This window comes from Anser brachyrhynchus, assembly GCF_964034855.1.
Source record: "Anser brachyrhynchus genome assembly, chromosome: 15".
Classification (NCBI taxonomy): domain Eukaryota; kingdom Metazoa; phylum Chordata; class Aves; order Anseriformes; family Anatidae; genus Anser; species Anser brachyrhynchus.
The window spans coordinates 9251621-9277121 of record NC_137733.1 but is presented as its reverse complement, the minus strand read 5'-3'; the positions used below and the strand labels follow the sequence as shown (position 1 = coordinate 9277121).

The following is a 25501-nucleotide window of genomic DNA, read 5'->3' as shown; positions in this document are numbered from 1 at the left end:
GCTGCAGGGTAGGAAGGTGGGGAGGCTTAACCAGGAGGCAGGTTGGTGGATAACCATCACCTGTGTGATGGGGACAGGAGCTGGGGGCTGGAGGGTTATTTCTCAGGGGAAATAACCACCACCTTCAGCTTCCAGAGTGCCCGAAGGCTTTGTGGTCTGGGAAAGAGCCAGCCTGGATTAAATGTTCACTGATTTTCACTTGGTGGTGCAAAGCTGTGGAGCACCAGGGGAAAAAGGTGCTGCAGGACCAGCTCCAATGTTCAGAGGTGGCTGTTGAAGGGGATGGGGAAGGTGTTTTTATCCTGAAGAGGAAATTAATTTGATTTGGATGCTGTTTAGACTCAGTGGCCATTGGTTCATGAGAATCAATTTATCCACAGTCCAGTGGCAGTTTAAGAGCTCGGTGTTGGTTGTCAAGTACTTGTTTAACCGAGAAAATCCACTTGCCATTAATTCCTCTTTTATCTTGTTGAGATAATTAAATTGGGAGGTAGGACACTGCAGCAGGTCTACAGACAGAGGTTGTTTTGTGTCTGCCTGAGGAGGGAACACCCTGCCTGCAGCACAGGGGCATCCTTTCCCCATCGCCTCCTCCCTCTGGCTGGACCCATGGATCTGAATTTGAGGGCAGAGGGAGGGGAAGGCAACAGCAGAAGGGAAGGATAAAGCAAAGAAATGTGAGTCTTGTCATCAGGACAGAGGGCAAATGCCCTCAGGAAGGGGTTGTGGTCTTTGTTAATCTCCAAAGCATCACAGAAAGTCATGGGCCCAAGTAACTGCTGAATGGGAATGATGAATGCATTCATCTAATACGGAAAGTTACCCTGGATTTAGCTGGGTTGTGAAAGCGATTACAATTCTATAGTAGCAGTAAGATTTATGGCTATAATGAAATCTTAAACGCCAGCTTTGTAACCTGCCCTGTTATCATGCGTTAACTCCTCACAAAGGCTGTGCTGTAGCTGTGCGGGGGAGCTGGCTGTCATTTTGCATGTAACCCATCCAATCTCCCCTACATAGTTGTGCCGATGAGGATTTCTGTATTATTTATCACCCTGGGCCCCACATGCATGCAAGCAGCATCACACAGGAGCAGGGAGCAGCTCCTGCTTGAGTGAGTGCAGGCAGAAACACAGGCAGGACACCGAAAGGGCTCGCTCTGATTTGACATTTTTGCGTGTATTCAGCATCTACCATTAACTCTTCCTCTATTGCACATTATTCCAGAAACCTGGGAACCTCAGCTACCTGGGAAGGTAGCTGAGAACCTGCAGGCATCCAAAGCATCCCTATGCACATGGTGCCTTCCACCCCAGGGGCCACCAGGACGGGACTTTGGGAAGGATGGGGCAGCTTGTGGCTTTGGGTGAGGCAGGGCGAAGTGATGCTGGGTGACACTCACAGTTTCTTCCATTCCTGATTTTATTTTTTTTTTTTAGCATCCAGCCCTACAAGGCATGAAATGCCTCTCAGGGTGGGGATTTTAACTCTAAAATGGAAACACTGCTAATGTCATCCAGCAGCACCAGCCACCCGTCCTCTCCCCCTTTGCCTTCTCCATTTTCTGGTTGAAACTGAACAACTCCCTCCCAAAAAAGCTGCCGTTTTCTTCAGATGGCTCAGTGCAGTGAATGACCCATTTTTCTTCTCAAATGAGTCATGGATCCTCCTATGAAAGATCTCATTATTAATATGCCATTTGGGGAATATATCTGAATTTTCCGGCAGTGGCTATGTCTCCACTCAGTGACGGAGCCTACACAATTAATGGCATATGCTAAATGGCTGCGCCCTGTTGCAACTAAATTGGTATCTATGTAAGGGATTTTTTGAAGGATAGATTGCTTCTTTTATTTATTTATTTATTATTTTGAAATTTTTTTATGGGCACTTTTAGATGCAACATGCTTAATACTTGCATCCCTAGCATCAACACGATTTCCTCCAGCCACTTTTTGAATGGAGTTCTGGATGCTCAGAGCAGGAACCCATGAGAATGTTAATTAAGTACCACTTCCACAACTGCACTGTTAAGTTAGTTTCAGCTGTCACCGATGACTTATTGAATCTATTAGAGCTTGCACTCTGTACTTCTGGCTACCTTTTTTTTTTTTTTTTTTTCCAAGTTTCTTTAAATGATTTAGTCTGGATTCCCAAGAGGTTCTAGTCACATCAGATTTGTCCAGGCAGTGGTCCTGTATGGAGATAAAATCCACTCCACAGGGTGGTTAAATCCACCTTTCGGCATCTCAGGAGAAGTGAGATCCCCCAGGACAGGACAAGAAGCACCCCAAATACTTTTTTCAAGGTGGAACCTAACCTCCTGGAGCTCACCAAAAGATACACGGTTTGCCATGAGTGTTTTCTTGCTTGGACTCACCGTTAAAAACACAAAATCAAACCCAAGCCAGCACTTGCAGCACAGCTCCGTTGTCACCTGGGTGAGGCAGAAGGTTGGGATGCCAGGATGGAGAGCATCGGAGGTGGCTCTCATGGGGTCCACGTGTTTCCTCAGGGCAGGGAGGGAGGCAGAAGCCCATCAGCAGCCATGTGCCAGCTTTGCTGTCAGATGGACGTGGTCATGCACCCTCCTTGAGCGCATGCTGTCACTCCTTGTCTCCATCCCAGGGTTTTAAAAAAACATTGCCATATGTCGCGCAAGCTATAGGCCACAGGAAATGAATCATGGCTCCCACTGCTGAAATGAGGCTGCCTCCAGCCTGAGTCTTGTCATCACCAGTAATATATGATCTTTATGGGCAGCAATGGGGCAGTCAGACCAGCACCAGACCAGCACCGCAGTCAGGCCAGGAAGGTAACCCTGGAAGAGTGGGGTCATACTTGCAGCATCTCTGGCCACCTATTTTCCTATTCCTTTACCATCAACCAAACCGTTATGTGACCTGAATCTGGCCCAGTGGCCTCTTTCTGCTCTGTGAGGACTGCAAGACTAGGTGTAAACAAGACCCTATAGCTGGGAAAGGGCCAGCCAGCGAGTAAGCATGGAAGTACCCGGTGTGATTGTCAGTCTGCAGTTTGTGACTGGAGAACAAAAGCAATTTTCTCTCTTGTTCTCTGAATTGCCTTTGCAATGATTTATTTTAGTTAAGTGGTTTGTCTCCGCTAGCTGATTTTGGGAACTGGGTTCTCCACTAAGGACAGTTTTTTTTCATGGAGCCCAATTCTGCACTGATTTACTTTGTGCCCCTCCACTGACTTCCCTGGAAATATCCAGGGTGTCAAATAGTGCCAGACTGAGAAAGGCTCCTATCTGCATCCTAACGTGATACTAAATAAGCAGTTTGAAAACAAAGCCTGAAATCACTGCTATTAAGCCATGACTGCTGCTGGCCTCTGCCTGTTCTCGAAGGTTATAAATTGCGGCAGAGGATAACAATTTTCCCTGCTGGGGCTTTCTGTCTCCCCAGAAGGCTGGGTTCCTGGGGAACCCATGTTTATCCCAGAGGTCTGCCTTGGCCCTTTTGGGGATTAACGCCCTTGCAGCCACGGCAGGAGTCACAAACTTATGCTCTGAACATGTATTTCAGATGCAACACAAAAACTGCTAACACATCCCCAAAATCCAGGGTGTGGTGCCCATCACCTGCAGGTGCTGGGGTGGAGGTTGGAGCAAAATTGCTTCCCTGCAGCTTTTTGTTAAACAAGCAGCTCAGCTGCCTGGTTTGTGCGAGCAATGCATCCCCGAGCACTGCCAGGACCAAAACGAAATGCCTGCCCCTACGAGTGAGGCTGAGAGACATTGCGCTTTCGTTTTGCAAGGGACACAGTACGGATCATGTTTCCCGTGCAGGTTGCTGTAATGTTTGTTGCTGCCTGTCCCCTAGCAATGCTGCTGAGCTGTCTCTCCTTGGCTTTGCTGCTCCTCTGGGCAAGGCAGCATCCACCCCAGCCTGGTCACTGCTGGGAGCTTAGTGTCCAGCAGCTTGGGCAGCTCAGCCAGCATGGAAAATGCGGAGAGCAAGGAGGGGAAAGGATTACCAGTGACTGTGCGGCAGTCCTGCTCGCTGCCTATGCCTTGCCTGGCCTGGGGAGTGCTGTCATGGAAATTCAGCTCATCTGTGAGGAATCAAGGACAAAATACTACACATAGTAGGCTCAGGATGTTCTGCCCCCTTTGATTTACAGTTAGTCCCAACCCCAGGTTCCTGATTTTGTAAAGAAAATCTGTGCTTTCAGCCTGTCTTTCCCCATGTGCATATGTACACTTGTATGTATGTAAGCCAGAGAGTAGCAGTTCAAGCTGTGACACCCTCACAGAGCAGAAAACCAAAACTGGAGCTGGGTGTAAGGAGCAGCTGGCATGTGACAAGTTTTCACTCTGATGAAAATGTCTGAGGCACCTTCTTTAAGCCAAAAGCCCCAAGGCAGCACTTCCCTCGGTGCCAGGTAAGGTGGCCACAACACAGCGGTATTTGTGGATGGAAACCCCTTGCTGCTCCTAATTAGTGATGTCACTAATTAATTTGTCCCAGGTGCTTCTCTCCCCAAATTTCCCACTGGTGCCAGGGGACTGTTTGACTGAGGAAGGCGTTGCTCTGGTCCTGGGCACTGGCAGTCACCTGGCAGAGCCATGCGGGTAACAGGGGGTTTGCAGGGGCCGGCCGGGAAATGCTCAGCAAATGAGTGAAGCAGATTGACACGAGAAATGGATGCAGGTTAGGAGGAGGGGCAGGGGAAAGGCAAGTGGAATTAATTGCATTCACAACTTGGGGTGGATTTGCCACCTTGGGAAAGGGGAAAATCAAAGCTGAGCATTTTCTCTGTCTGCCACTGCACCTAACCCAGAGGCTGTGCTGGGAGCCGCACCACGCAGCGTGGCAGAGGATGCAACATCTCCTGAATGTCAAATCAGGCTGAGGGCAAATCCTGTTAACGTTTGAATTTTTTCCCTTTTTAAAAAATAATAGTAAAAAGGTCATATAGCACTCAGAAGACCAAGAGCGAGTCCTTTCCTGCAGCTGCCTGGCTGGGCAGCCCCGTGCCCGCGGGGTGCCGGTGCGGACGCCCACGTGCCCGTGCCATCGTTACCGCTGGCTCTGCCACCAGTGGCCGTGGGTAACACCAGCCTCGTCGCTGCCCCTCGCAGCCCACCCAGCCCTGTGGCCATCAGTAGGTGAGATGGGTGGACGTGGCGGCCGCTGGGTTGGTCTGGAGCTGTACACATGTATGTGCATTTTTAGGGGAGAGGGAGCATTGCGGTGGCACATATGTGAGAAAGTGCTGCCATCTTTTGGCTATGCAAATCAGGTGAGGCGTGGAGGAGATACACAGGAGTCCTGCAGCTACTTGTGTTGGCTGGGAGACTGCTGCTTGTGCGCCGCCTTGCTGTGTTTGGCGTGTTTTGCCCGTTATCCCCATGGCCATGTGTTATTCTCTTTACCGTGTGAAGTGACCCTGGGGGCAGAGACCCTGCCCCAGGCCCAGCGCTGGCTGGGGGGCTCACCAAAATGCTCTGTGGGGGCTCCACACAGCCCTGGCTGTGCCTCCAAGCAAACGTGCTGTTGTGTGGGACCACCAGCGTCCCCTTCCTTCCGAGCAAAACGCTTCACCAAGTCCCTATCCTGGTGTTTCACCCCAACGTGGATAAAGACTTTGTGTAAAACTGGGAATTACTTACTGGATGATGGAAACTCCTGTTTGGTGTGGCGGCACATCTGGCACCGTGTAACAAGCATTTTCCCCTGGGTTTGTAAATGGAGTTTCCAACCAAGAAGTGAGCGCTGCGTGGTACTTGTGCTGGCTGCTCTGTGTGTGCTGCCCAGGGCTGAATGGCAAATGCTACCACTAAGTACAACAGACTTCAGAAATGAATTTTATTGCCCCCCCCCCCCCCCCCCCAGTGATCACCAGAGACTTCACACATCCTGCTCTGCGTCCTCCCTTCCGTCGATAACCATGAGCCCCACCAGCTCCATTTCTCTCAAAGAGAACAGGTTATGTATGCTTTTACAGCTGCAGAGGGTGCTCGGTGGTGCAGCAGCCTTTCTTCTTCATTCATGTGGTTTCAGATAGCTCCTCTGTGGTTCTTTGCTTTTGAAAAGGGAAAAGAAAATGGAAATCATTGAAAAAAATATAAATGAATAGGGATGTGTGTAATAACAAGATAAATGGTCATTTGGATGGGCAGGCTGGTTTTCCCTGCAAGTAAGGTTTTATGGCTGTGGCTCATCCGTGGCCAGTTTTGCTCAAATATAAGGATCATTAGGTTTTTCAATTTTATAATTGCAAAAATAAGTCTTTTATGAGAAACATTAACCTTGCAAGTACTTCTTGGACAGAACACGAGCATGGCTGCTGATGCGGACTTGCAGGATCATGGCCAGGACTCTCCAGGCATAGCTGAAGTCATTGCCCCTTGAAAAACTCCCTCCATCCATACTTTTTGATGCTTACACCTGGATGGTTGTTTTGAACCTGTTAGTACTTAAAGCTGGAATAGTTGCATTGCACCCTTCCCATGGGGAGGCTGTTCGTGCTCACACAGCACTGCTGTACGTGTTGAAGTGAGGATAGAAAGGGAGAGGAGAAGAGGACAAAGGGCTAGCCAGGAGCACAAGCCCCTGTGACGCCACGTGGTCACTGCAGCAGCTCCTGATTTCTTGGTGAGCAGTGGGGTTGAGAAAGGGCAAGCTGTGATGAGCTGCCGTGGCTCATTCACACCCATGGTTTTAGGAGATGCTACTTCTCGGAGGGGAAAAATATCAGTGTCTGAAAAATAATGTTTGAGGACTCAGTACGCTGAGGCTGAGCACCAGAAATGTGACCTGACAGCTCGAGATGAGCTGCTGCCCACGCTGCAGCATGGTGGTTAGATGTCTGAGGTCACTTTGTGCTGTTTGACCCCGTCCCTGGCCACGATGTGCTGGCAGCGGTGTTCGGTCCCCTCTGCAGCTCCCTGGGGTCGGGGTCCAGCCCGGCAGCTGTGACAAAATACCTCGTCCCCCTGTTTGGGGAGAACAGCCGTGAAAAAACAGCCCTGAAAAGCCATCGGGAGCGTTGGCTCCGTCAGTCACCACTATGGTGACAAAGCTAATAATTGAGCAGCTTCGGGGGACAAAAGAAAGGAAGAAAAATTGCCTGGGGAGATAAGAAGGTCGAACAGTGCCAGATATTTTGTTGATGTAGATGTGATCCATTTGAACGTGACATCTCTGGCCGTGACACAAACTGATTCCCCAAATACGTGGCTGTCAATATATCACCTTTCCAATGCAGAAAAACAAATTTCAGCGATGCTGAACTGAAAGAGGGAGGGGGATCGGGGACATGCTCAGAGCTAATATCCCATCGCTGAGGATATGAATGCCGAACAGGCACATTTCAGGCTGTTTTTCTTGCCTCTGCCCAAATCAACAGCGGTGAGTCATCACGGGCAGACGTTGTCAGCTGCCATGGCGTTCGCAGCGTCTCGCAGCGCCTGCTGCCCAAACCCGCTGCTTTCCAGCGCTGCTGGCAGGAGCAGGGCTGATTCTGGCCACACTCGGCACCAAAAAATCTGTTGGTTAACTGAAGTGTGGTTTCAGGAGCCAGAGACCTTGGGTTTTATTTCCAGTTGCAAAGCAAGCAGTGCCCTGCTCCTGCGCAGGGATGGGAGATGGGCAGAGATGGGGCAGGGGAGGGAGCCGGCAGCTGCCCGAGGCTGGCTGGGCTGTGCCGCAGCACCCTGTGGCCTGGAGGCAGGGTGGGGAAGCGGGGACTTCTCCCAGTGGTGCCCCAGGATGCGTTTGGGACACCTGCAGGGCATGGAGGTGCCTCATGGGGAGAGCAGCAGGGCTGGATAAGCCTTCTCCTCCCGGCCTCCTGCACTCCAGCGGGGACCAGGGGCTATCAGAAGAGCTGCAGGGGGTGGATGCGGCTGAGCAGCCCTTGCCGAGCAGCATGATGTGATGTAGAGGGAAAAGCAGAAAGCCTCAGTGCCTGTAGTTGTTTTCCAAGATCGAACAGCGCGGCCGAGCAAAGGTCAGGCGGTGGCTGGAGCCGGCTGGCGGGCTGTGCAGTACAGGTGCAGGTCGGTACCCGGGGCACGGCCAGAGATGGCAAACCATGATGAAACACGCTGGCAGGGCACAGTTCGGCTCGCTGCACTGAGATGTATTTCAGTAGCTTTGTCAGGGTTGGTCGAAATGCCCTTTTGCCTGGGAAGTCCTTGTCTCTGCAGCACCTCTCCATCTCCTGCTGGGAAACGGGCTTGGCTTTAAGGGAGCAGAGCTGAAAGCTGCCGGGCACAGCTCGGCTTCTGGTCTGTGGAAGCACTGGTGCTGTCTGTGCCTGCACCCCCAGCAGAGCTGCACAGCCCAGGGTGCGGGGAGAAGGCATTTCCCCATGGAGAAAGTGATGGGCTGATGTCCCCTGGTTGGGAACCACAGAGCTGGCAGCTAAGCAGGCAGGTGTCTCCTGCTCACGCACAGGCTCCGCTCGGAGGAGATAAGGCTGCGTCAGAAGAGGAGACGTGCAGCAAGGCTGAATTAGCAAGGAGTTTGGTATGCTTTAGGTCTGCTGGTTACTGCAGCCTCAGGAATTTGCTAATTAGCTGTGTGGGACAGCTAATTATCTTGTCAGCCAGTCAGTCAAATAGTGATTCAGTTTAATCACACTTTTCTTATTTCTAAGCATGTTGGGCACTTCGGCTTCTCCCTGCACGCTGTGGTGCTGCAGCCCGTTCACCCAGCGCTGCAGGAAGGTGCCCTGGCATCCACCCATGGTCCCGGGGTTGACACTGCACCCTTGTGTCAGAGCAAAACAGGACAAAATGTTGGGTTCAGGTTACATTTTCCTTTAAAAAAATATATATTTTCTTTTACATTCCACAGGACCCTGACTTACATCTCAAGGATGGAACCAAAAGACAAAACTCAAGCAAACAAGCTTTCAGCCTGCTGTACCAGGGTGGTAGTCTGCAAGGGCCAAAGCTAGCTGGAAAATAATAGCCCAAATATTTTTAATGAGAGACGTGGGTCTGAACCAGCTGTACAGAAATTTTTGTGTTCAGCAGGTGGCCTGGTTACCTCTGTCCCTGATCTCATCAGTCTCACATGCTTCCCACGGGCGTAAGTGAAGCTGCATGTGCTGGATGAAGCAGAAATTAATAGCTGGAAAATACATTTTTTCCACCTAGTTGGTAAACATTTTAGTCTGTGGGCTTAACCCTGCTCTGAGTAATGCCAAAGTAAATATGAAGTCTGTCTGGTGTGTTAGAGCTGCCCCCAGTGTAACAGGATGCAGTTTGGCCCCACATCCAACAAGGGACCCATGGCCTTTGCAGGAAAGGAAGCCCTGAACCCATGCTGCGTTTTCTCCCACATCAGTGTAAGAATTATTTCCCCCTCCTCTACTGAGCCAAGGGAGAGGGGAGTGACTTACATTATTAATGAATTGAGTCCTAATGAGGCTAATCACCAGCTAATTAAAGTCCTCCTATTAGCTATCCTGTGTTGCCTTGCCCTGATGAACGGCATGGGGAGTTCTCCAGCTGAAACAATTTCTTTGGAATACATTCCAAAATTAATTTAATATACAACGTCTGCTGGGACTGGGTGAGTCAGAGCACCGTGATGGGACTGTGAATGTGCTGCAATTTATTTGTACTGAAGTTTAAATAAGATTGATGGAGCCATAAAAATGTTATTGAAGAGACTTCATGGTGGAGCCTAGGGGGGAAATAAAGCCTAGCAACAGGCTTCTGGTTTTGTAGCATCCTCCCACTGTGCTGGAGGGGTGCAGTGGTGGTAGGTCCTTTTTGTGGCTGGGTTTGGGTTTGCAGGGAGCTGTGGACAGCTGTAGGCTGGGGTGGGCCTCTGGGACCTGTGCACATGTGTGAGGAGTCACCAGGAGAGCACAGGTGGCCCGAGGAGCTCTGGCAAGTAGAAGTTTATGGTCATCCTAATGCCTCTTATTGGCAAACACCTGGAGAACTGGTCCTAGGAGTACTTCCTTCCCTTCCACTCACTGAGAACCTGAACATGCCCTGATGGTTAAAGGGTAAAAATGCCTTCGACCAAGAGATGCAGGGAAAAGTTGCCAAACTCACTGCTCCCTTGAGTCATTTTTCAAAACATCCCAAGGCCAGAGAGCTCAAATCTCTTCCTGTATTCCTTGAAGCGGTGATAAGACAGCAGAGCAGAAGCCCTTTGGCTGCCTGGGATGAGTCAAGGCTGTGGCAGGCAAAGGCAGTTTGGAGCAGACACCAGCAGATCTCGGCCTGCTGAATTCAGGTCTTGTGGGGAGCAGGACATTCAGAGGTGGCCTCAAGGGCTCCACAATATCTCTCGGAAAAGATCACTCGCATTTGTAAAGAAGAAACCACGATGCTTGTGCTGCTGGCAGAGGTGCTGGGGAGACCCTTTGCTAGAGCAGCTGACTGCAGGTGGGGAGTGAACCTCTGCGAGGTCCCTCCGGCCGCCCTGGGACTTCTGCTCCACGGTGCTTCCACCTCCAGGTAGGAGGGACGGGGCAAAAACCTGCCTGTAGGTGCCGTGCCTGCGTTCTAGAGAGGCTGTTTTTTTCCTTGCTCTAAGGCTGTCCCTCCAGGTCCCATTTTCTCCCCTTTCTTGCCCTCCTCTCCCCTCTCCTTCCCAGGTGCCGGTGCCCCTGTGCGACCAAACCCACGAGGGAACCAGGCCAGGCTGTCCATGAGACACAAGCGCTTCTGGAAGGAGAGCAAAAGAAACTGGGTGGATGGTATAATGAAAGTACAAAGGATTATTGGGTTTGGTTTGCTTTTCAAAGAGTAAGAAGCTCTTTCAAGTGTGCTGGGCTTCATTTATCACCCAGATACAGACCAGCACAGGCAAGTGCATTTGCAGTGCAAGATCTCTCGAAAGGTTTTCTTTGTACTTCACAGCTGGGAGGTATCAAACCCTCGGCTTTTTACCAAGCAATCAGAGTAACCCATGAAGGGGAGCAGTGAATACATTCATGGCAGCAGCAGCTACAAGCTGGGCATCCTGGTGCCACCCCACGCGTGACACTTGTCATGTTGTCACATCAGTGACAGGGATGGGTGATGAGAAACCTTCTGTAAAATGTTTATGGGCATTGTATTTTGGCCGAGCCCTCCTTCTGGGTTTGTAGAGAGGTTTTGTGAGATGGTGCATGTGGAGTGAATAGGTACAGGGCTTCTCACTTGGAAATCTCCTTCCAAGTGCGCTGAGATCTCAGTGTCGCTCTGAGCGAGGCAGGCCCAGGGCACGGCAGGATTTCCAGCCTGGATGTCTGTGTCATGGCCTGATAAAAAGCGCTGAAACAGGATCCTCCCGACTCTCCCTTTGAAACCTCGTGAGTCAGAAGTATGTTGACACATACTCATTTTATCAAAGCCTGGTATTTGTTTCACTGGCAGTGTTGATGCACTAGAGGCGCCGAGATCAAGCGCTGTGTGTTAATGGTGGGCTTGCTCTTGCTCCCACTGGAGGCAACGCTGGTATTTGGGAGATGAACGCACACCCACGCCCGGAGTATGTTTGCTGAGAAATTTATGGCCCTTTCCACAGCTCAGAGGTCATTTCCTCTGCAAGGGGTGTGAAAGTTTCTAGCTCTGCTCTTTCTACTTTTGAGTGTGTTTTTATGCTCGGTGAGGGAGTTGTTGGGAAGAGCGGGCAGCCAAATGGCTGGTGCCAAATTCCGCACCCTGTTCTCTCAGGAGAAGCGATGGAGCAGGAGAAAGCACGACAAAGGTGCTTGCTGGGGTTCCTGGAGGCACTGGTCTTTGGCTGTCTGCATGGGGGTGGCACAAGACCTGCTGCTTGTTGGGGTGCTCATCTCCCTCCGCTCCTTTGACCATGGAGCTCTTACTGCTGTCAAGAAGCTTTGCTTATCAGCTCCCTCAGGCCCCCGTTTTACCAGAAAGTGGTATTCGGAGGAGAGAAACGTCTGCGTTGCTGAAAGCAGCAGTCATCCTGAAGCGTGGGTGGTGGCTGCCCGGACTTTCCTGTTCCTGTGGTGGTGTAGCGAGGAGGAGGAGGATGCCCAGCGCCTGCGAGGAACCAGCCCTCCCTGCCCACAGCTCCCGCCACAGCACCATCCTACCCGCCACAGCCCTGCAGGGCAGGACAGGTTCTGCCAAAGCCCCAGATGTCATCTCTCGTTTCCAGTCATGTGCGTGGTTTTGTCAGTTTAATCCAATTGCTCCTTGTAACGTCAGATTTGCTCAGGGCAGCCTTTCCCATCCAGGCACGGATGCAGCAGGGGTATCCCTGTGCCCTGCAGCATCGCCAAAGGCTGCCGTGGGGCTGCACCCGCCTTTGGGCACAGGCTGGGGCTGGATGTTCAGAAGCAGCATGTCAGAGGCTGCTGGCCGTGTCGGGGACCGCTGTCAGTCCCTGCTGCCGGTCCCTGGGGATGCCCGGAGGTGCTTGCCCGGGCTGCGGGCGGCAGCAAGGAGCCTGACGTCACCGCTTCGGGTGCTCATGCTGTCTCGCCTGCCAGAGCCTATTTTTAGAATTATCTCAGAAGTGCCTCCTCGCCAGGGTTTAGTTGCTTAGCAGCCGCCTCGTGGCTGGCGTGATTAGCACGGGAGCAGGCGGTTATTAATGCACATGTGCGGAGATTACCTTGCGGTTTCCACCATTCAGTCGCCGTCCGAAAATCTAGCATCTCGCAGGTGTGCAGGGCTGGGGATGTGCTTTTCAGCCTCCATCCCACCTTCCTTGGGTCTAAGTGTCCCCTGTCCCGTGCTCACCCCTTAAGCACAGCAGACCCCTTTCCTCCCTGCTTGGGGCCAGGCATCAAAACAGGGCTCGGGCTCCAAATATTCCTCTGGAAGTCCCCAACCTGCAGCCAAGAAAACACGAAGCACAAAAGATTGGCAGGATGCTCTGTTTATTCTTTAGTGAGCCATTTTACTTTCAGATCATCTGTTTTCTCTGACATATATAGAATTGCATGTTTCTCAAACTGCCTACCAAGATTGCTGGTGTCTCTGGGTGGAATTATGTTTGTCGTAAAGTCGGTGATGCTCTTAGTCATAATAGGGCTCTCAGAAGACAAAGGGAGTTATTTTCTCAAATAGAAAAGTTTGATACCTAAATTATATCTGCCCAAATTGATTAAATCAGATTGCTGAGCCACAGATAACCTTATAAATACATTAAGCTGAAGAAAAAAATCTTTTAAGTCTCCATGCCATGACAGACTTCTTTTAAAGCTAGAAAACCCTGAAATGAGTTACGGTAGGTAGAAAGGACTTTTAGGGACAGGTTTCCAAAATGGCAGGAGCCCAAGATGATGTACCGCTGTGAGCACATCCCAGCTGCTGCTGGCAGAGGAGTCCAAGAGCCTTGGGAAGCGCTGTAGCTCCTGTTGCAGCACTCATGTCTCAGAGCATGACTGCAGCATTCAAATCCAGGCCAGGGATCAGGTTCCTACACAAGGGAGGTGATCTCGGAAGATCTCTCCCTGTTCAGTCTCACTGTGTCTCTTATGCCCAGATCCTCATCTGGAGCATCTCCAAGTCCCTCCTGGGCAGCAGGCAGGGATGAGAGGTGGGAGCACTGTCTCCCAGCATGAAAGCCCTGTGGACATATACGTAATCCTAACGGTTTAGCACAAAAGGCAGAACCCAAGTATGAATTTTACCTTCTTTTTTACCTGCTTTGCCATCTCAGTCCACAGATTAGGTCCTATGTGTTTCCAGAAAGCCATCTCACCTCCTCCATGTAACTAAGAGTAATGGGCCACCAGCCTTGACAAACATCATCCAGGACCAAGGTGGGGACATGGCAGTGGGGCAGTCATGCCTTTCCTGCTGGTGATGGTGACACCAAAAGCCTTCCCTGTGCCCCCATCACCACCCAGCTGGCTGGGACAGAGCTCATGCAGCTTGAGGAGAAGTGAAATAGAGTGCTGCACCAAGGGGGAGGCATGTCAGTCTGCTTACAGTTGGCACTCTAGAGTAATCCTTCATCACTTAGACATTAAATGGCAATTCCTGAGCTACTGGAAGCTCAGCGTTTCAGGAATATCAATCTCCCGAAGTGTGCTTGAGTGACGGAGCTGTTTCTTCTCCCTTTGTCCTCTGTGACCGAGGTGGACAGCGGGATGCAGAGGCAGGTGCTGAGCTGCTTTTCCTGTCCAGCCCCAGCAAAGGTGAATCTGGCAGGCCAACGGCCCCAGAGCCCAGGCCACAGCCATGCATTTCTGCCTGCAAAGATGGCATAGCATCGGATAATGTGGGACCTGAGCTCCTGGTGCTCTGTGAGCTACAGCTGCTCATTTCCCCTGCCCATCACGTGCCACAGCTGAATCAGCCCAGCCGTCTGCACAGGCGTGCCCCGAGGTGATGCTGGAAAGGTTGCTCCTTGGCTTTTTGCTCCTGTTAGTCACATCGGTGCCGGTGCCCGTATCGATTATTTTCAGACACCACACAATGTTAAAGCACCAAGCTGGAGCCCCTACACCCTGGTGCAGCAGCGTGGTAGGCGCTTCGCTTGCTTTTCTTCAAAGCAGCACACGCGATCAGGCCATGTATTTCAAAAAACCAGCCCTCACTGGGCCTTTTCCACGTTTTTAATGAAACACTTTCTGCATTCAAATGCCTCTTGCCTCTCAGCTCTGTGTGACAGAGCCTTTGCTCTGCCACCTCCTGCCAGCTGGGAGAACATGGGTGCCGGCCCTGGGCCTCGGCTTTTCTCTTGATTTTGAAATCCATTTGGAATAAGAAATAATACTTAGGTGTTTGAGGGCAGAGCTTTATCCTACTCCTTGTTTGCTTAGTGCTTTTTACTTTGGCAAGCACACCAAGAGTGAGAAAGGAAGTGAGTGTTAACATTCGTCACACATTTTGTAATATTGCTTATAGAAAAGTAAATGCCAAGTGTACATATGCCATTTTATAAATAAACGCTTCTGGCAGGGAAAGGAGTTTTGTACCCAGTTAGGTGGCCTTTTTGATGTAAATGTGAGGAATGTGTGGTAATATTTGGCCATCTGCTGATGATAGCAAGAACTGCATGGCATAGCAGTCCCTTCCTGCTCGCTTCTGAGGGAGCGGAGGGTGCTGGGGTGGGCAGGACGAGGGGTCCTGGGAGCAGGTGCCCATGGAGGTAACAGCATCTGTGGGATGACAGGTGAACAGAAGTCCCTTGTGCTTCCCCTCTGGGCACAGGCTATGGGATAGCAGGGATGGGAAGAAGGTGGAGGATGTTTCTGCTCGTGTCCAAGCCCTGGCAGCACTGATGCTTGTATTTCTGGGGCTGTGGGACATCCTGTCCCACGGGGCACCATGGGGTGTCTCAGCACCATCCTAGCTTCCTGGCTTTCCCTGTACATTGGGGAAAATGGGCTGAGCTCTGACACCCTTGAGCTGGAGGGTGATGAGGAGCTGGGCTGAGGGCAGAGCTACAAGAACCATACAGCAGTAGTGCAGGCAAAATTTGCCCAACTCCACTGAAGAACTGAAAGGAATTTGTAAAGGTTTAGTTGCTGGTTTTGTTTTGCCTGTGGCCGCTGTCCCGTTTTACATGCCAGCATGTCATGTAGGGGAAACCCGGTGCTATGCCCTTCACAATCCTTTCCTGCTCTCCTCCTATCATATGTGTGCATTGCAGGACGTTGGCATTGTGTTTGTACAAAATGGGCACATCCCAAAGGGTCCATAGGGGGATGTGAATTTACAGCCTTCCAGTGGATGGAGGCAGGTGAGCTTTGGCAAAATCTGATTATTTCATCCTCCTCCCGTTAGAGGGAGCCTGCAGAGGTTCTCATCCCTGCCACCCCAAGGTACCAGGGAGGTGAAAAACGAGGACTTGCCTTTTACACCCACACAAACATAACGAGTCAGGGAAGGTTTCTAGAAGAGATAGACCAAATAATAACACAGCCATTTTCTTCAGAACTTTCCTACTTTCCTCAAATCCTTCTCTGCTTAATTATTCCTGAATTTTCTCAGCACAGCCAGCATTTTGCCCTGAAAACCACCCAGCAGAGACGGGGGCACCTGGCATGGGTTGCACTGCCTGTCCTGCCCACATCCATCACTCCCTGGGCTCAGCTGCAGGCCGTGAGCCACAAACACAGGAGCACTCCTGCAGCCAGAGCTGGCACAGCTTCAGGGAAGGGGACAAGGACATGGCAGGGATGCTGGACTGGAGGAGTTCAGTAGGAACATGGTCAGTGGGCTGGCCAGCACCAGGCGTTTCTGGTTTGAGGAGCAATTTTGTGCATTGCTGCTGGCTTTCTTGGGGGCAGAAGGAGAAATCATCATCATCTGTCAAAAGTTACCACCTGAAGCCCCTTAGAGCTTGGTTGAGCCCAGGGTCATCCACTGCTGCACTGAATTCATGTCAGGTAGGGGTGCTGTTGTTGTTGTCTGTTAAATATGTGCATTTAATTCTTTACTTTCAACTTTCACCAGTTTGAAAACTGCTTTTATATTTGACAGGCAGCGTGTTGGCTCACTTATGCTTGTTTGCTTTCCAACTCTTTTTTCGTTTAACATTTCTCATCGTCTCTCTGGAAGCTATTCAATCCTGCACCCTGTGACGGGGCAGATCCTCAGACTTGGAGCTGCACACTTTGGATGGGGGTGTTTGTTCAAGGGCTTTTAGCTTGGCTTTTTCTGAAGATGTGAATGACTTGAAAAATTTGGATCCAGATGCTGTTTAAAATGAGCGCAGCCAGGAATGTGTTTTGTTCAGAGTTCCCTCTAGTATGAAGAAGTTCAGCTGGTTTTCCTGTGGCACTTTATTGTTTTGTCTGTTTGTTGCTTTTTTTCCTAGAGTAAAAATAAATGTTGTATATCAGAGGAATTGATAGAGATATCATACAGAAGAGCGAGGTACCTGTGTCAGAGCTACAGGATGTGTCTGTGCTATTGAATAGAGCTGCTGGGACAAATTCACTGTCTGACCTCTGGGGATGGGGTTTTCCTTCTGAGAAAAAAACTGTGCAATTCCTTTGCCCTACTGCTGGGTGGAAAGCTGTGCATCCTGTCTTATCACAATCTGTAATCCTAAGGGGAATCTTCACTTGTGGCTAAGATCAGCCTGCAGCCTAAGAGCATTTGTGCCAATTGTGTTCTGATTTCCTCTCTCATTTGGTAGTTTAATAACAGCCTGGTAGCATTTAACCCTGCTGTTACACTTGTCACATCTGGTGCAGAACGAATGTCTATCAGTTACAAAGCCTGAGATGAGGATACTCACAAATACTTCATTTTAATCTGAGTTCGTAGTTGATACAATTAATGTTCTCCTTTCATATTTTATTTTTTATTTTTATTTTTTAAAGAAAAAGCTCTGAAGAACAAGGGGAAGCGAAAAGGTAGTTGTGGGCTCGTGTTAGCGATCCCAATGATCCCTGAGGTCTGCTTGAAATAGAACCCCGTCTGTGCCAGGCTATTTGGGCCGTGTTGATCTTCATGGGATTTTTCTAGCCTCAGGAAGAACTTGTGACTTCTGAAGGGCATGAGCAGCCCCCTGCAGGGAAAGGTGTCCTGCCTGCTTGTGCTGCAGGGAGCAGCTGAGCTGTATTTCAGGCTATTGCTCTCTGATCCAGAGGTGGCTGCACTGCACAACAGCAGGTGAAACCACGGCGTGGAGAACAGTGAGGTCAAACTGAAGCCTACGTCGAGGCACTTCTTGCCACGAGACAAATGGTATTCCTCACACAACACGGACAAAATCTCTTCCAAGGCTTGTGAAGGCTGCCAGCCTTGCACACCTGGATGAAAGGCATGAGGAAAACCTCGCTGATTTTTCAGATGCGCTGTCTTTTCTGGGACTCGCTCTCATGCTGAAGGCACTCTGAGACTCTCTTCCAGTGGTGTGCATTTAATTGGCTTCACAGGCAGACACCTCATGCGATGCAGTCTGTCTTGCTGGCGGCCGGTGACATATTTTGCCATTGTTCTTTTTAATTTGGCAGATCAGTGTCTGCATGCGGTGCCCAGCATGGCCAAAGCCAAGGCACTGAGACACCTTGGTCTCTGGAAGAGAAACTTCCTCCAGGAGCAGGGGCAGCACTTGCAGCCTTGTGCTAATTACAAAACGACTTCTCTGTGTGTGTGCAGAAATGGAAAAATATGCCTAGAAAGGTAACAGGGATTAACAACATTGACTACAAGAAGATGATGCATTGGATGAGCCCAAAGTCAACGTGATTACACTCTGCACTGCACCAGCAACTACATCCGTAGGATGAGGCCCAGCTCTCACTGGATTCATCCCTGCACCTTGGTGGCCCTCTCCCCCTTATGGGGGCAAACTGTGGCCCAAAATTACCTTCCAATGTTAGGCAGCAGCTGGCCTGGAGGAAGGTACAGCTCCTCGGCAGGCCTCCTGTCCTAGGAACCAGTTGCTTCTAGCCTAGAGATTATTGGGCCCCGGGTTTTGACCTGATTCCCCTTTTCTTTTTTATTTTACTTTTTTTTAATTTCATCTGACTGCCGGTTACAAAGGTGAAAAACCCATCTGCTGACATTACTACAGAAAGATTCAGAGATTCTTCTTGGTTTCCAGGGAATACTGAAATCCTCAGTGCAGGGTATAGTCAGCTGGTGAGAGAGGGAGAGGGAGAGCTACTCAGCTGCCCTGTGGGATCTGCAGTCTTCAGCTAATAACCAAAGTAGGATATAACAATGGAATTAATTTTAAATTGCCTAAACAATCAAAGGGCCATTACTTCTTTTAATTACAAGAAAGCTGGAGGAATTAAATATGATTTAATTTCAATAAAATTTCAAGCTACCCAACTATGATTTTTATTTATTACAAAAGTGACAGAATGTTGTGCTATGCGATATTTCACCTGCCTGAGAACACTGTGCTTTATTTATCCTTGCCATTGACGTGACAAACCATGGCATGGACTTTTCTCAATACCCAGCACCTGCTTGAAGAATCAAACAGGGACTGACACTTTGTGTTTACATTACAGCCCCAAGCTTGCATGGCAGTACCTGTTCCCAGTGCCAACATCCACTGAGAACCCAGCACCTCTTTTTTTTTGTTTTGGTATCAGTTATTAACTACGGTTTTTAAACGCACAGACACACACCCCAAGTATCCTAGTCCCTTGCAGGGCATTGCTGACTGCAGGGCATGGCAAAGGGATGTGAGCGGGACATTTGGGCATGCCTGTGCCATAAAACCTTATTGAAATCTGGGGAAGTGGGGAGGGAAATGGGAACAAAAGGAACAGCTGGATCATTTGGTTGCTGGAGTGCTGCATGCAAGCTGGGGAACAGCACAGCTGTAGAACATTTTTGGCTTGCTTCTTCCTGCTTTTTTGCCTTTGTAGTTGGAGTTTATTTTTTAGCTAGTATTTTTAGCATTATTGCAGTTCGGTAGTGTTTAACCTTGCTGCTATAATAACTGCTGCAGAAATTGTCAGGGGGGAATTTATTCTGTCTTCGTGAATATGTTTGTATAGCATGAAATAAAGAAGGCCCGAGGCAAGTTATTGAACAACAAGGAAAAGACAAAATATTGACTCACCAATTCAGTAGGCATCATCTGCCTAGCATGCTGAACAAGGCAGGGTTCCTATAGAAAAATCTCATTTGATCATGTAATTAAGGAATGTCTCATAAGGCAAATAAACAGGAGGAATGCATATGATTGCAGGGCTTATAGTAAGCGTGGCAATTTTTGTATACTTGATTTTGCAGCTTGTTAACACACAGCATCTCTGGGTAGGCAAAAGAACTGACATGCAGACACACACATATTTCCAAGCGGTGTAAATGGGTGGTTTCATCGCTGATGTTAGCGGTTCCATCTATTCTCGTCTCGGTGCTTGTTGCTTTTATTTAGAGTAGCCCCCGTACGGCGTCCTGAGTCACCGTGGCAGGGGAGGACGGGAGGATCCAGCTTTAGCTTCTCGGTCCCATGCCTCGGTTGTTGTCAAGGAGACCTATCTCTGGCATACATCATCTCTGTGGTTTCTCATCTTAGCATGCTTTTCCATTGCTATGGAGACTATCAAAAACTCATTTAGCAACTCCCAGCGCCCCACTAGGGATGCGTATTTCATAACTCACTGCTCAGAACGTGGAGTGCTGTTTAATTTTTGGCCTCTCACCTGCACTGCCCAGCCTGGCTCCACAAGGGGCCGTCTGTGCTGAGACCTTCTGAGCCGGTACAGCACAACTCGAAGGGCTGGGCTATAAAAGGGTGGCTTCAGCGGGGCCATTTCTGAAACTGGGACAAACCTTACATGTGGAAGGCATTCAGAGACTTGCCCTGGCTACTCGGCATGGCTATCCAAATACAAAACCCTCTACAGGTTGTCACCTTGTGTTCTGCTGAGCTCCCGTGCCGTTGCTATCTCTGGTAAAGAAGCCATTGCAGACGAACGAATACGTGTTTGCATGGTGTAGGAGAACTGTAGGACTGGAGACACTAAGGATTTCCTAATCATTCGTGTTGGGAGCATGTAAAAACAGGAAAAGTTGTTAAGGGATAAGCTTCCAGACAGCAAGAGGGACTGAACTTGCTGGGGTAATAGCAGAGAAGCTTGCGGACTCAAGGATCAGGGCAGAGAATGCAGGTGTGATGGTCCTTCATGGATGCCACATGAAGCAAAACAGGGAAGCAAACCAATGAAAGTGCCAAGATGATGGTGTAAAAGAGTGAAACAGAATGACTCTGTAGGCTGATGTTGCAGGGTAGGAGAGAGGGAGGCACGCAGCAGGGCTGGGGCATGGGGTACACAGCGGGACGAGGATCTGCTAGTTGGTTTCACCAGTTCCCAAGACTGTCAGCGTCCTGATGCTGCAGGCAGAGGCTGCACCCTGCTCAGGGCAGTGTGTGGGGTAAAAAATCTGTAAAGTTGTGGTGCTTTGACCCCCAGTGAGCAGTGGGGCAGCTGCACTGGAAGCAGCAACAGCCTGGCAGGGGCTGGCTGGAGAAACCTAACTGCGCTGGCAGCGTGCACTTAAACCACTTTGGCCCATAAGAAAGCGTAGGCTGTTACTTAGAAAACCAAGACATAAGTAAAGTTACCATTTGGGGTTTACAGCAGCTGATATTTAGGAAAGCAGACACTGCTGGGCTGATGGTCAGTAAGCAGTGGGTTTGAACATACCAGAGACAAATCCTCACGACTCAGCCCAACAGGGACTCAATACCATGGAAAGACCCTTTGCAATCCATATGCAAGTGAGCAGGCAAAAATTAGACATAAATAGGGCAGCCTATTAAATAACAGAGTTGCACGTTCAAGGTGGGAGTTCCTGCTCCTTCCCTGAGCTCTGCAGCTCTCACAGAGATATGGCAGCTGAGGCTGCAGTTCCCAGCTCCCTGCCCTGTTTCCCCACTCCAGTGCCCAGCCTGACATATTAACATAATCCGCAACTCCGGTTTACATTAATATGTTGGTCTGTGCCCTGCAGTAACTCAGGAATAGATATGCTGTCATTTGGGTACTGGGCTAGAAGACCACAGGAGGGCTCTGAGGTGAGGACAGTAACTCCGTTACCCTCCCTAGACAAATCAGAGCCAACCCATATCCAGAAATCTATAAGGAGCCAGATATTCTCCAAATCATCACCTTAGTGCTATACAGACCTATAAATATTCAGCAGGTATTATGAACAGCTGAACCCTGCTAAAATAATTTAAATATATAAATAAAATGATGTAATTAATCAATTCAGGCATTTTAAAAAAATACATTAATTTACATATTTACTAAGGCACGTGATTTATAATGAAGTAGGGTTTGGGGAACGAAGAGGAATTACATGTATCCTGCCTCTTATGCAAATTGCTCTCTATTCACTGATTGAAAAAAAATCAGTGAGTTACATGTGAAGCTGCTTTAAGGTGGTGATGTGCATCTCCCTGAAGTGCATCGGGCTGCGTTTACGTACACCGGACTGTAGCCATGTCAGCAAAGTTCAGCACCCAGCTGTGCTGGTCTAGGAGGCATGCCCTGGGTTATCCTCAGGGAGTCACCACGCTGCAGTTGACACTCACAGGCAGAAGAAAATGAAAAGAGGAGGGAAACGCATTAAAAATATACCCCTGAAGGACTGATTTCAGTAGATCTTAGAAACGATGGGTTGCTTTGTAATTCACTGCAGTGTCATTTTTAATTATATGAAGTTCAAAATTTAGAGGACATTTCATTCGAACAGATGTGGGATTTTCATTTTGTTTTGTTTTTGCAACTTGTATTCCAGATTTAAAGTTGATTATGTTGCTCCAGATAGTGTGAGTGGAAATGTATGTGTATGTATGTAAACTGCATGCATTTCAGAGCGGTACCTGTGCTGAAACAGCAATTAACCTGTCCAGCTGAGGTTTGTGCTGCTGCGTTTCTGTGTCACTCTTCTGTCTTATCATGGGTTTTCTTCTCCGTGGTTAAATGCTTAGCTTGTCTGGTACCGTGTGTTGGTGAAAGGATTTATGGATTTGTGAGCAGGTCGTTAATGGGGTGTGTGGACTGGGTCTGCACGCATGAAGCTGAAATCCATTTATCTGGAGAGTAGGTGTTTTACTAATGGGCACATCAGACGTGGCATAAATGCAGTGCAGCTCCCAGTGTCAGTGTTTTACAAAAACATCTGAATGAATGAGCTGGGAGAGGAAAACATTGTCTGTTTTTATATTCAGCAAGCAAAAACAACAAGAAAAAGCACCATGATGAAGCACTATCCTTGCGCACCACTGATTACTTCAAGGTTAAATTTATTCATTCTGAATGGTCTCCGTATCTGTAAGACTGAAGAACAACGAGTTCAAGGAGCTGAGAGAATTAAGTAATTACAAACTGCAGACTGAAAACAATCTAATTAATATCTCAAGTAAGAATTTGGAGGAACCTAGACGACAGATGACAATAAATTTATGACACTTACTGATTACTTTGCAGCCGAATGAAAGGCTGGTCATGTTTGCTAAAGGTCCTAGGGGTTAAAGGACTACAAGCTGCCGTGCGCATCAGCTCCAGGAGCTGCGACCCCAAGGAGGACAGCTGTACTGCAAGGAATGGGGCTAAAGTGTGGCGTAGCCTACAGTCCAGAAAAACAAAGGGAGGGAGGGAAGGGCTGTGTTTAAGAGCTCACTCTGCTCCAAATGATGAGGCTCCCACTGTCTCCAGGCTCTTGAGCTCTTCTGTAGGAGAATTATTAAAATTAATGTTATGTTGTGCTCAGAGATCCCAACTAGGTCAAGGTCTTGCTCTGCTAAACATAAGCAAAGATGTCACTTCTGCCTAGAAAGCTTTAAAATTTAGAGTTTTGCAGAATAACATGTTTTTAGATTAAAATTAGTGGGGACTGAGGAATATCAATTAGGTGTAAATTGCCAAAAGGAGTTAAAAGAACGTGTAAATATAGCATGATGAGATCTGCTGTTTTCCTTCTGTTTCTTTCTGATTAAACCCTTGGAGTTTTCTCTGTAAACATGCAAAAGCTGAATTAAGAGAATTTTATGAGGGTTCTCAAATCAAAACCTGCAAATAGGGGAAAAAGCCAGAATTGAGGTTGAATATCAATAATGTAGAGTTTTTATGTGCAAGACCACTTACTCTTTTTTTCATCCTGGCCTGGGGATGAGTCAAAGCCGTGTATTGGAGGAAGCTGTGGTTTGTAAGGCTGCTGTTGCAGAAGCTGGAAATTGTAGTGATTTAGATAGAGTACTCCAGGAAGATGATTTGTTGGTTATGATGCATGTGTGTTATTTAGGAAATCAGATTCTCTTTCATTTACTGCTAGACACCTCCCTCAAACCAAGCTTTTTGTGGGCTTAAATTGGTATCGTCTTTGCACTGAATGTATCTGGCAGTGGGAGACAATTTACTTTTTTGGTTCAGTTTGAATTGCATTGTGTCATTATTCAGATATGGCCGCAGCCTTCCTCACAAGAATAACATGCAATAACAGCTATGCAGGTGACATTTCAATCAGATTGTTCCTGGGGCCATAATTCCCCCTGGGGAGACTCTGAGCCCACCTGGGGCTGCTCTGGATTGAGCCAGGTGGCCATGGCCACAGGGACATCTGTCCACCAGAGCCCATACTGACGTCCTTGTAGCTCATGACCATGCAAAGTGGCATAAAAGGCTGATTTTTGGCTGCTTTCTTAAGGAAGCAGAAGTTACGTAGTCCCTTGACCAACTTTCGGGCCATGGGTTCTCTGATAATAATGCTTACACCCACTGCCAGCTCTGTAGTCAAAAGACTCGATGTGTGTTTCCACCAAAACGCCGTTCAGGACTGTGAGAAAAGCTAAGTGGGGCTTGAGAAATGTGTGCAGAATTGGCAGATGCTCTTGTATTTCACAAAGAAAATCAGTCCTATGGAAGGCTGCCCAGGTTGGAGCAGTGTACTCTGGCGGATGGGGATCTGCTGCTTAAATCTCTCTCTGGCTCACCCCACGACTCCTCCCTATTGTGCTCTGATACTGTTTTGTTTTGTTTTGTTTCTGTCATAAAACCTGGTTATCCAGCTGTCACTCGAAGTATGACCCTGTGTGACGTCTCTAGTGATAACACCAATGTCTTTTCCTGAGACTGAGCAAAGACTGAGAGATATGGACTTGGTAATGTTGAGACCTGGAACACATGAAAAAAACAGGTAGGAAAATAAGCCTGGAAAAAGCAATTAAAATTAGAGAAGATTAAAGGACAAATACCTTGGGGGAGTTTACTGAGTGTTTTGCTTTTAATCGTACAACACCTCTTAGACCAATTTTTCTTTTAATTTTCACAGCTCTCTGCTATCAGCACCAAACTGAGCTAAATTAACAAGTTGGATTCATTACACCATCCAAACAAATTTCCCTAGGCTTATTATGCCTTAAGGGCTTGATACTTTCCTGGCAGCCTCTTTCAAATTGCCCCTTCAGCAAACATGATATAAACTTGGGTCTACTGAGCCTGAAAATTCATGTGGGAGGGCAGCTGTTTCACTAGATGGAAGCTCTCAGATTCACTGGAAAGGTAACACAGCATCAAGTACACTATTAATTTTTTGAGGACTTCACTGTGTAAGTCTTGTACTCTTGGCATCCACACTAAGAGAAAAGTGCTTCTTGCTCCAACTTTGTCTTTTTCTGCAGTGCAGTACAGTTAACGCCAGCTCTGTTCCAGCTCTGTGCAGCATTTCGTAATATGCAATTTCTCATAAGTCCTGATTCAGCTTCTCATTCTTGCAGGATGCCGTGTTTTTCATTAAGCTTCAGTCCAGGCTCCCCAGAAATAATGCAAATAGTACAAATCTCCCCAAACTGACCATCAAAAGAGCCAACTTGTGCAGTAATATGAATTAACCTGTAGCAGGTAAGAGAACACCCTGGGCAGGGCCGTGGGTATGGTGCGGAGGAAAGGGAGTGTGGTTGGAGCCCTACGGAACAAAAGAGAGGGGACTGCTGCTTGTGGCACGCGTTTATTGGGCATGAGTAGAAGCATACTTTATTCTCAGCCAGCGTTGTCTACCAATAGTATGTGAAATTGTTTCACAAAGAGGTTGATTTTTCTGAGATGTTGGTAATTTTTTTTTTAACTGAGTTGCTCTGATGTTGTCAATTGAACTACATAA

General features: G+C 48.6%; 1 long non-coding RNA gene across 1 annotated transcript; it reads left to right on the top strand.

Annotated features, from left to right (window-relative positions):
* The first annotated feature begins 9565 nt into the window (after window positions 1-9565).
* Window positions 9566-19081, top strand: LOC308178233. The gene is made up of 3 exons (XR_013939645.1): window positions 9566-10456; window positions 10597-10807; window positions 17245-19081. It is a non-coding gene; the product is annotated as an uncharacterized lncRNA (long non-coding RNA).
* Window positions 19082-25501: the final 6420 nt, after the last annotated feature.